The 12,984-nt window shown below is 36.0% G+C and overlaps 1 long non-coding RNA gene across 1 annotated transcript; it reads left to right on the forward strand.

Moving 5' to 3' along the window:
* Positions 1-10,905: 10,905 nt before the first annotated feature.
* LOC122045135 lies at positions 10,906-12,776 on the forward strand. The gene is made up of 2 exons (XR_006129901.1): positions 10,906-12,053; positions 12,526-12,776. It is a non-coding gene; the product is annotated as an uncharacterized LOC122045135 (long non-coding RNA).
* The last annotated feature ends 208 nt before the right edge of the window (positions 12,777-12,984 follow it).

Raw genomic sequence — 12,984 nt, forward strand, 5'->3', positions numbered from 1 at the left:
TGCAATAACGAATACGTAGGAAGCGATCGATTTGGGGGTATCGTCTATCCAACCCCCTTCTAGCCGGCCACCGATTAATAAATTTTCTAAAAATATAATATTTTTTAAAATTTTAGAAAATTCAAGAAATAATAATTTATAAATTAACAGAATATTTTAAAATTTAATTTTCTAAAATTATTTTAGAAACTTTCCAAAAGTGAAATTTTCTAATAATTTAGGAAACTTACAAAAATGAAAAATTCTTAATAATTCTAGAAAAAATCTAAAAATTAATTACAATACTAATTACGAACCTTAAAATAATTTTATGATCATGTTGAAGCACGATCGAGCTCTGATATCATTGTTGGATTATGTCTGATGCAGTATGTGATAAAAACAAGTTTCGTAAACATGCACAGTAGAAGACTTAATGATAAATAAACTAATTTATTATATCACACACACCACATGCATGCAAGATACAATCGTGCAGACAAGATAATAAAACAAAACGAAATCGAATAACAATTATTCTAGGTATACCTTATGGATGACCTGTAACGAGAAGGACATCAACCTTTTGTGACGTTATCAAATCTTGCCTTTATTCATATCCACACCGAGCTCTTCAAGACAACTCCATGAGAACAAGCTTCGCCTTCAAAAGGTACTAGCCATGAGAGAAGGAGAAGGAACAAAAAGAGGAAGAAGAAGCAAAAGGAAGATCTTCTTCCTTTGAGTGGCTCACGGCAATAAGAGGAGACCCTCTTGTTGTGGTCAGTGACAAGAGAGAGGAAGAGGAAGAGGAAGAGAGAGGTATTGTGTTTATATTTCCAAAACTTAATCAGGACAATAATGAATTGTCTATTAATTCTCTCTTAACCATTTTAATATATAGTTCTCTTTAATGAGTTGGATTAGAAAGCCCAAATTCAACTCATTATGCCTTAACTAAAAATTAGCCCATTAACCCTTTGGTTTGATTCACAATTAAATCAAGTTGGTTCATTGCTAAACCTATAGCAAGTTGGTCCATTAACCCCTTAGGGTTGTTTTCCAAAAATAGTTTTCAAAAAAACATTTAGAAATAGTTAGTTAAGTACTTTAAATAATATTTAGTGGAGTACTGAACTACTTTGGTTAAAAATACTTTAAAGACTTACAAAATTAACTTTGAAAGAAAAAGAATACTCTAACTTTGAAATCTTAAAAAAAATAATGTCTTAACTCCTTTCACTCCCCCTTAATTAATGCCTTAAAAAATTTAATTAAGTGCTTTAAGTTTTAGGGTCCAAGCATGAGAGTTCAAAGTAAAAAACAACAAAAAACTTCAAAACAAACATCTACTTTCTTTAGAAAAAAATGTCTAACTTTTAGCTACTAGCTGTTTACCATGAGGTAATAGTTTTCACTTGGTTAGTCAAGTTAAGTAAGTGTTCTAGTTAGTTTGACTAAAATGAATAACTTAACTTGATCAATTTGACTTCGTGTTTATTGCTCAGACTTATATTGAACCCTAAACCTATAGCAAGTTGGTCCATTAACCCCTTAGGGTTGTTTTCCAAAAATAGTTTTCAAAAAAACATTTAGAAATAGTTAGTTAAGTACTTTAAATAATATTTAGTGGAGTACTGAACTACTTTGGTTAAAAATACTTTAAAGACTTACAAAATTAACTTTGAAATCTAGAAAAAGAATACTCTAACTTTGAAATCTTAAAAAAAATAATGTCTTAACTCCTTTCACTCCCCCTTAATTAATGCCTTAAAAAATTTAATTAAGTGCTTTAAGTTTTAGGGTCCAAGCATGAGAGTTCAAAGTAAAAAACAACAAAAAACTTCAAAACAAACATCTACTTTCCTTAGAAAAAAATGTCTAACTTTTAGCTACTAGCTGTTTACCATGAGGTAGTAGTTTTCACTTGGTTAGTCAAGTTAAGTAAGTGTTCTAGTTAGTTTGACTAAAATGAATAACTTAACTTGATCAATTTGACTTCGTGTTTATTGCTCAGACTTATATTGATGCACAAACATAAGCATTCTGAAGTCTAGGTAGTATCCTATGTATCTCACTCCATTCTAATTATTTTTCATACACAAGTAAATTATTCTCAGTGTGCTTATGAGATGCTCTAGCTGAAACCTATGGGTACATGCTTTCTAAGGGGTAAATACCTAGGCTAAGTCCAATCTTTTGAAAATACTAGTAAAATTGGGAATTTTGAAGAAAATAAAATAATTTATCCTAGAATTTTAAGACCAAGCTGATTTTGAAAAGATACCCAAAAAAATCATAACTTTTGAAAAAGTAATACTATAAAAGGAATGATTTTGAATATTTTTAGAATCTATTCTACTAAGCATATACCTAATTGTCTTTTAAATGCATTGAACTCAAGTTTAGGTAAGGGTTTTGTGAAAATGTCAGTTAGATTTGACTTGAACTCGATATAGTCAAGTATAATATTACCTTTAGCTATGTGATCCCTTACAAAATGATGTTTAACTTCTATGTGTTTAGCCCTTGAGTGGTGAATTGAATTTTTAGTTAAATTTATTAAACTTACGTTATCAATTGGAATTTTTATATTTTTATATTCTAATTGATAACTTTTAAGGTGTGCATCATCCATAGTAATTGAGATGTACATTCTCCCATGGCTATGTACTTTGCTTCAGTAGTGGATAAGACAACACAATGTTGTTTTTTACTGGACCAACTTACTAGGCACTGACCTAGAAATTGACAGCTTCCACTTGTATTTTTTCTATCTAGTTTACACCCAACATAGTCTGAATCAGAGTACCCATTAAGTCAAATGTGCTAGTTCTAGGGTACTAAAGTCTTACACTTAGGGTTCCCTTAATGTATCTAAGCATTTTTTTATATTAGTTAAATATGATTCTTTTGTATAAGATTGGTACCTAGTACACATACCTACTGTAAATAAAATATTAGGATGACTTGTAGTAATGTATAGTAGACTTCCTATTGCACTTCTATAATATTTTAAGTTTATTGATTTTCCTTTCAAATCAGAGTTAATTTTAGCATTAGTTGTCATTGAAGTATTTATATTTTTAGAATTTTCCATTCTAAACTTTTTAATTAATTTCTTAGCATATTTGGTTTGAAAAATATGAATTTCTTCTTTTGTTTGTTTTATCCGTAACCCTAAGAAAAAGTTAAGTTCTCCTACTATGCTCATTTTAAATTCATTTTCTATTAATTTGATAAATTCTTTTACAAATTTTGTATTTGTTGAACCAAATATTATGTCATCTACATAAATTTGAGCGATAAAAATATCTTTTTCTAAGATTTTGACGAATAAGGTTTGATCTATTTGGCCTTGGTTAAAACCCTTAGATATTAGGTGTGTTGATAGGCATTCATACCAGACCCTAGGTGTTTGTTTTAGTCCATATAAAGCTTTCTTTAACCTAAAGATATGGTTTGGATAGTCTGAATCTTTAAATCCTAGGGGTTGATTAACATAAACTTCTTCTTTGAAGAATCCATTTAGAAATGCGGACTTTACATCCATTTGGTATGACTTGAATCCTTTATATGCTGCATAGGCTAACAGCATCCTGATGGATTCAAGGCTGGCTATAGATGCAGAGGTTTTATCATAATCTAGCCCTACTACTTGGCTGAACTCCTTGGCTACTAGTCTAGCATTATTTCTTAGTATTTCACCTTTATCGTCTAGTTAATTTCTAAAGGCCCACTTTACAGAGAGCGCCAGACGATTGAACCTGTGTTTTGATTATGGAAAAGAGTTCAAAGTTAAGTTTACTTTGATCAAGGATCTCACTGGGATGAAAACCCGTGGACTTTTAGTGCAATGCTCGGATGAAAATAACGCATAAGAAATTCTGCTTTCTCGCTCTTATAACAAGGCGACAATGGGTTTGTTGACATCCTTCGAGGTCATGATGAGGGTAGTAGATCTTTTGGTGTCATCCATCTTAGCGTCTCAGTTCAGGGTCTTAACTTAGTATTCCCACAAAGATAATTGGACTTGTGTTTTGATCGAATACTCAGTATTCCCACGTAGTATCAATTATAGATTTATTTGTGGGAATACTAAGTTAAGACCCTGAACTAAGATGCTAAGATGGATGACACCGAAATATCTACTACCCTCATCATGACCTTAGAGGATTTCAACAAGCCTATTGTCGCCATGTTACAAGAGTGAGAGAGCAGAATTTCTTATGCGTTATTTTCATTCGAACACTGCATTAGAAGTCCATGTGTTTTCATCCCAATGAGATCCTTACTCTCCAGATTCTCGATTGGCATAGGAGCTCCAGATTTCATCAAATTCCATACATCAAGTCTTTATATATATCTCATCTTGCTAATTAATGTCATTTTTATGGATTGACTTGGTGTTCGCCTTCAGTGTTGAGCTCGATTTCTTATTATTATTCTCTCCCCAACTCCGTGGATGCTTGGGAGTCACAGGATCGGACTTATTATATTCTCTCCTCGACTCCACAGATGATTGAAAGTTATGGGATCAAGCTATTCTCTTTCTCAGTGGGATCAAGTGGATTATTCTATCCCCGACTTCATAGATGCATAGCAGTCATTGGACTGAACTATTCTCTCCCTCAGTGGGATTAAGTCTTATCATATTCTCCCTCCAACTTCACGGACATTCAAGATTTGAGGGATCAAGATATTATCTCTCTCAGAGGGATCAATATTACTCTTCTCTCCCCGACTCTGTGGATACTTGGGAGTCGAGGGATAGGGATATTATCTCTAGGACAGTGGTGGAGTCATCTCAAAACTGTGCATCAGGTTCGAGTGCATATAGCTCTATCTTTCAAATATGAATTGTTGCTCATCTTTACAGCTCTACTTAAAGGTGCTTCATCTCTCCCGACTCGGAAATAGTCGGGATCGAGCTTTTATATATCCTGGTTACAGACCATGGATCTCCATCAACAATTGCTCATTTTTGAACCCAATCTCCCTCAACTTGGATAGTCGAGGTTGAGCTCATATATAACAGTAACCCTCCTTTGAGCATGATGTTATCTATGCCGGTAAGCCAGTCAAAAGAGCTCTCAGTTTTCTACCACCCATTTAGAGATAGAAGCTCTCCCTTCTCTTTAGAGAGAGGGTGACGGGAATAGGGGGAGGGCGTGTGGAATCCAGCCAATCGAAGTTCCTCCACTTAGAGTAAAGCCCTTCCACCACCGATTGGGCTTCGACACTCCATTATCAATGATTTTGGGTGGAAGGAGCTGTGGGAGTACAACTTCGGTGACAACATTTGGAGGAGGAGCTTCGGAAGTTGGGCTCCTCCAGTTGTGCAAAGCTTTCAACCTGACTAGGGAGTTGTTGTGGAACACAAGCATGAGGTGCAGCTTAGGGAGGATAGGGTTAAACTTCGAGAGGCATAAGGCATGTGGGGAGTTGTAGCTCCCTTCTAACAAGGTTAACAGAGTGAAGGTTTTAGTCTTCTACACAGTGCTTGAAGTTCACTCATGGTTTTGGCAGAAGCTGGATGGCTGATGTTTCGGTGCATGTATCACAAATGGTGTCTCTCCTATAAGGACCACTGGCTGTCCCAGTTATGTGAAAGGAGATGGGTAGGAATGAACTGTGGTTTAGGGTGTTGCAGTGCTCATCGACGGGATAAAAGGAAAGACTTTCAAGTAGGTGCAGTTAGTTGTAGGTTTTTCCGTGATCAGTCGGACTTGAGAACCTCTGGCTAAGTCTTTCGATGGCAAAGACCTTGAGGACACCTTGAAAAGTGTGGCCAGCTAGGATCTTGAGGGAAGTTCAAATTTCAAATTTGGGATAGCTAAGAGGGAGTTTGAATTTGAGGTTTGCAATTCAAATTTCAAATTTCAATCCCCCCACCCACTCCCCTCCCCCCAAAAATCAGTAGGAATGAGAACAAAAGTGTTGGTGCAGGGAGCACCTGATAATAGCAATCAACCTCTATGATTTTGATGTTTGACAATATAACAAGGTATGGTCAAATTGATTAAGGGTTGATCCAAATAAGACTCCATGTTTAGAAGTGAGTGAAGTCTAGTTAGGTCAAAGTTGACCAAATGACTAATAAAGAGAAATCTAGTCATGACCATATGACTAGCAAAGGAAGTTCCAATTGAAAGTTAGATAAGAAAAAGTCCAAATGAGTAAAGCTAAGCCTTGGTGAGTGAAGATAGGAGATGAAAGTCCTAGTGAGTGAAATTAAGCTATTGTAAGTGAAGCCAAAAGCTGAAAGTCCTAATGTCACATCCCGAGGGTATACTTGTCGGTAAAATCAGACGGTACTCCTAGCGACAATTCACAAAATAGTCAATATCAAATCATTTCAAGCTAATATAACACCAATGCAATATAAAATCGACAAGATACAAATGCCAAGACGCGTATGTATGCATGTACATGAGATCATACTACAAAATAAAAGTTGAATTATCTTAATAAAGCTCAAACTGATACAATAGGAAAACCGTAAACATATACGATGTAAAATACACCAAGAAACTCAACTGGAAATCCAAACTCAAGTGGGACCGGTAGCTAGGACCTCTGAGCGACACAATCCACCCTCGATCTGCTAACTTGAAAAACTAAAGGAAAAGCAAAAGGTAGTGAGTACAATGACTCGGCAGACAGATACGAAAATACTGCATGATCTAAATATAAGGAGATCAAAGGAATGAAGTCTCAGAAAGAATACTTACTACAAAAGTAAAAGTGTCACTATAATCATCTACTAGTCAAACAATAAATAATATCATAACCCTCTAACCTGCTCAATCGAGTGTAACCCATAAATCAGGAGTACATATTGTACATCCAAACCTACATGAACAAATGGGTAACCAAAATATAACAAGCATATAACAAGTCCTGATTAGCACAACGTGTAACACAAATGGGTCTCGTGGGAAGTCAAGATATATAACTAGTCACTATCAGCGGGAGAACACTCTACCATGGATGATCCCGTGGGCGGACAAGATGAGGTAGTTAACTAGCTCCCAACCACTGACTGCAAGAGAACACTCTAACACGGATGGTCTCGTGGGCAATCAGGGTATGAAGATAGTCATTGTCTGCAAGAGAATGCTCTACCACGGATGGTCCCATGGACAGATAGGATATATAAACAGTCACTATCTGCAGGAGAATACTTTATCACAGATGGCATGTGGACAGACAGGATATATAAGTGTACAACCAAAAATGATAAGTAAGTAGTGATAATCACATTCAAGAGTGAACTATGCTAGCTACCCTATGGTATGGTTTCACTAGCATATAACAAGTATAACAACCACAAGCAAAACAATCAACCAATCTCATCAAAAGAATACTAGTCATGTAGTCGTAACATCTCAACTAACTCTATGGTATCATCATAAACACTCTAAAACAACGAGGTCATAATCAAATAGTCCTAGATGGTAGTCCAAACTAGGTAATATGGTAGGATACTCAACCACTTACTACACTATAATATCTAACACGTATAGGCATGAGTCTAAGTATATAACCATATGGTACGGTATAAATGCACCAACAGATGTCCACAACTACATTATTGTCTGGTAATATCCTACCTGTATAACTAAGCTAAGTAGGAATAATAATTTGGACTGCCTAGATATCAAAATAGATCAACATATAAGATCAAGCAATAAAAAATCAAATTCAAGAGGTAACATAGAGTAGATATCAAGGTAAAAATAACTACTACACAATTAATGTAAATAATATAATCATATACTACAAGAAAACATGGCTTCAGAAACGGATTTTTAAAACGAAAATAAAATCTGTTTCAGATTTTTATAAATCAGAGACAGATTTGATACGGAATTATTAATCCGTTTCATTTTAGTAAATTATAATTTTTTTATAAAAAAAATAAGACAGAATTTAAAACAAATTTGAAACAAAATTACATATAAATTTTTATAAACAAAAATAAATACAAATTATAAATAGAATTTGAGACGGTATAATTTCTGTGACAAATTTTGTTTATAAATTAATTAAAATTTAAAACAGAAATAAAATCTGTTTCAAATTTATATAAATCAGATAGACAGATTCTCTACAAAATCATTAATTTATTTAACTTTAATAAAATATAATATTTGAAAAGAAATTTAAAATAAATTTTGATATGAAATTACATATAAATTTTATAAACAAAAAATAAATATGGATTATAAACGGAATTTGAGACCGTAAAATCTCTGTTACAAATTTTGTTTAAATATTTAATGAAAATTAAAACGGAAATAAAATCTGTTTTAGATTTATATAAATCAGAGACAGATTTGATACAAAATTGTAAATCTGTTCACTTTGATAAAATATAATATATGAAAAAACTTTAAACATAATTTAAACCAAATTTAATATGAAATTACATATAACTTTTTATAAACAAAAATAAATATGAATTATGTTTTCTAACTCTTCCTCCTTGCCTTAATTTGTCTTTGGTTTTAGTAGAATAGGTACGCATTCTTCTTCCCCCGCCTCTGATTTTTTTTTTTTTTTATCGTTCTTATTGGGGCCATCTCATGCGGCTGCAAGGTTGGCCGCAGCTGCGAGGTCGGCAACGACTGTGAGGTCGGTCGTGACTGTTAGGACCAAAAGTAGCTAGAGGGGGGGGGGGGGTGAATAGCTCGTCGCGTGCTCGTCGCTCGGCATGGCTTGTTTCTTCAAGGATATGCAGCGGAAATTAGCAGAAACAATCACACACGCTAACAAAGTTGGTTTACTTGGTATCCACCTCACAAGAGGTGACTAATCCAAGGATCCACACCAACGCACACACCCTCCACTATGAATAACACTCCTTTATGGTAACTACCAAAGGCGGAGAAGCCCTACAACACTCTCAATACAAGAAGAAGAAAGGGAAATACAAGTTAAGCAAAAGCTTACAAGATGTGCAGTAAAAACCCTAACCCTAACTTCTTCCTCTTGCAATAGATCCGCCTCTTGACTTGGAAAGCCTCCAAGAACCTTCAAGAACTGGCGATCACGTGCTTGTAGAGAGCTGTGGAGGAGCTGGAACGAACCTGAGAAGAGATCGTAAAGAGATACCGAAGACCACGCTCGCCTGCGGCTTTAAACCCGACGCAACGGTCGGATCCCGATCGATTCGAATGTTCCGATCGGGAGGCTTGGATCGATCCACGGATCGATCCGAGCGTCTGATCGGAAGCGTCGGATCGATCCACGGATCGATCCGGCGCTTATCGCGCGGCAGCGTCGTCCGATCGATCCACCGATCGATCGAGATCCTGGATCGATCCACGGATCGATCCGTGCTTCGACCATGGGAAGAATGGATCGATCCACCGATCGATCACCTGATCGATCCACGGATCGATCCGACCGATTTTGCCCAAACCAAGTCCCAAACCTCCCTAACCAACATCCGGTCAACCTTCGACTGTTGGTACATCATGCCTCGCATCCGGTCACTTCCTTGACCGCTAGGACTCCCCACCAGTGTCCGGTCAATCCCTTTGACCCACTTGGACTTTTACTCGTCGTGCCAAGTATCCGGTCACTCCATTGACCTACTTGGACTTCCACCAGATGTCTGGTCAACCTTGACCCATCTGGACTTCCTTCCTTGCCAAGTATCCAGTCAATCCTTTGACCTACTTGGACTTCCCAACACCAGATGTCCGATCATCCTTGATCCATCTGGATTTCCTTCCTTGCCTGGCTTCACTCACCAGGACTTTCACCTAGCTTCACTCACTAGGGTTTTCCATCTGCCTAGCTTCACTCACTAGGACTTTCCATCTGCCTAGCTTCACTCACTAGGACTTTCATCTGCCTAGCTTCACTCACTAGGACTTTCACTCACTAGGACTTTCATCTGCCTAGCTTCACTCACTAGGACTTCCCATCTGCCTAGCTTCACTCACTAGGACTTTCCATCTGCCTAGCTTCACTCACTAGGACTTCCATCTGCCTAGCTTCACTCACTAGGACTTCCCATCTGCCTAGCTTCACTCACTAGGACTTTCCATCTGCCTAGCTTCACTCATTAGGACTTCCATCTGCCTAGCTTCACTCACTAGGACTTTCCATCTGCCTAGCTTCACTCACTAGGACTTTCTATCTGCCTAGCTTCACTCACTAGGACTTCCCAGTCAAGTATCCGGTCAACCTTGACCTACTTGACTCTTCTTCGATCAATATCTTATTGTCAAACATCTAAACCCAAACCAAGACTCAGCTTGGTTAACCAGGTCAACCTTGACCTGAGGGATTTTGCACCAACAGTGACTACTAGAGGTTGACTGTTGTCACTTCTCATAGCCACCAGGTTCGCGACCGCTTCAATCGACCCCCTCATGCAACCGAGAGGTTGTGCACCCTACGGTCCCTGGATGTCACCTACTACTAATATGTGATAACTAGCATTTTGATGCATTATTTTCCCCTATATTATAATGTTTTAATCCACTCATATGGTTAATTGTTGACTCTTATCATGTTTATTGAGTTTGATGCATATTATGAGTTTTGTTATAATTCTTGTTATTTTTATGGATTTCTATTTATAATTGTACACTTTTTTTTTGTAGGGATTAAACTCAAGTTGGACCAAATTAACCTAAAGAAGGAGAAGTCTAATATGGAGAAATATGAGTCATTGGATCAAATATGAAGCCAAGTAATCAAAGGACTCCGATCTAATTAATTTTAGTCGTTCATCGAGATCTGGTTGATTTTGGTCGATCTGGGTAGATCTGGGATTTTCCGAGCCGTTCACTATGATCTAGCCATCTTGATCATTCAACTAGTTCTAGCCGATCCTGACTGTTCAATCAGATTTGATCTCATCCATTCACCTAGATCTGGGCCAATCCTGACAGTCCGATCAGATCTGAGAAAATAAGAGTGGATGAAGCATAGTTTGTTCATCTATTCTCTGCTTCCTCACGCGATCGTTGCCGGGACGCCGCCCTTCTCATCGAACTCCACCTTCAATCGGCCGACGAATTCATCTACCACTCCACCTCCGGCCGATCGATCCTCTCCATCTTGCCCATCTGCATCCCATCACCCTTCTCCATCCCGGCCTCATCTTCTTACCGACGCGAACGCTGCCTAATGCTAACTCCAACACCACCGGCACACCAAGGAAAGGGGTTTTCTCCCTCTGGTCATCGCCCATCGCGCATCTCCTTCCTCTTCTCATCTTCCTTCCACGATAAGCCTTCAAGCTTCCAACAGCAGCTCCACCACATCTCTTCCATATCCGCTCTTTGATCTACGAGTTCTTGGGCTTTCCCAGCTTCGTATTCGATCCAGACAGCTATCTTCTTCATCCATCTTCGATCCAGCAGCCTTCTCTTCTTCGCCAAGTCCGCAGCAATTCCCTTCACCACCAGACAGCTTCATATGCACCTCACAGAAATTGGGTTGTTTCTTTTATCATGGAAGTGTGTTGATGTTTTTTATTGAATGCTTGTATAAAACTTGATCTTCTTTAATTAGATTGAACGCACTTGATTTTAATTGTTTCATGCACACAACTTGTTTGATGAAATGTTCTAATCTTCTAATTCCTGCATGTAACGTGTTCGGTAAAATGTCTCTTTCAATAGTTTGGTTCAATTTGACGCATCTTAGTTTGCTTAACTCTTGCTTTGTATTGATCTTTCAATTGCTAAGTTTTATGTCTTCATTTAAATGCAATTAGGTTAAGTTAGTGTCTTCATTTAAATGCAGTTAGTTTTATGTCTTCATTTCTATGTTTAGTGTGTATTGTATTTTAAGTTCTTACATATTGTTTCCTTATAGTCATAAAATTCTAACTAATTTGCAGATGAGAATAAGGTTTATCTGGAGGCAATCAAGTTATCCAAGAATGATCCGTAATTATTTAATGAGGTCATTCTACTTTTCCATATTCTATTGTGACTTATGTTTCACTCGTTAGTATCATGCAGGATACCAAGAGCAAATGTTGCATTAGCCACAACAACCAAGAGCAAATGTTGCATTCAAAATCATCTTTTAATCTTTTGGTACGTACTATTTACTTACTATCTGCTATAGTCTTGTTTATTAATATTACAGGATTATTTCTTAGCAATATTTATAGTTTGTGTGGTATTGTGTTTTTGGATATTAAGATTTTTTTAGTTTATGATTTAAATTAATTAATGTGCAATAAGAAGACCAGCGAGTCTTTTCTATTGTCTTGTATTTGATTTTGTTATATGCACTTAGAGATTCTCAGTTTAAGATTCAAATTCGAAGAAAATCCTACTTAAGTATTTGTTCACATTGGCCTAATTTTTATGGTTTTGTTATGTCTATTGTTTCAGAGCCAAAAGAGTCTTCATGACTTGTTGATTCTTTAGCATTGACAACTAACTATGGACTAATTAGTAGATGAACATTGATATTGACTATGACTTTTGTACCATTTCAATTTATTTGTATTAAAAATTCTAATATTGTAAGACTTACTCGTTTCATGTTTTGATTTGTTAGATTGTCTCTACAAAATTGGTTGGTTCGTTAATTTGTACAAGAGAAGCAATTTCTCTCATGGAGTTCGAAGACAGGGAGGGTCGTGATAGACAATGTAATATAAAAATTAGATTACTTATGGTAAGATTTAAAAATTTGTATAGTTGTTTATAGTTTGATTATTGGTCAAATTTATTTGGATAATATAAATATTTATTTATTTTAATGTTAATTGTATGATACATTTGGAATAAGAAATTATTTCTTTTTAATCATTTTAATTTATTTGAAATGAAGACTTGTTTTAATATATTGATGAGAAATATAATAATATTTAGTGATAAATTTATAAATAAAATTATATACGGATTTATAAATGGAATTGTAAATAGATTTATAAACAAGATTACTAACAAATTTAAAACAAAATTAGAGACAGAATTTACATTTAAAATCAATTTTATTTTGTTAACTTAAAAA

The sequence above is a fragment of the Zingiber officinale genome, chromosome 2B (genome assembly GCF_018446385.1).
Source record: "Zingiber officinale cultivar Zhangliang chromosome 2B, Zo_v1.1, whole genome shotgun sequence".
NCBI classification, from domain to species: Eukaryota; Viridiplantae; Streptophyta; class Magnoliopsida; order Zingiberales; family Zingiberaceae; genus Zingiber; species Zingiber officinale.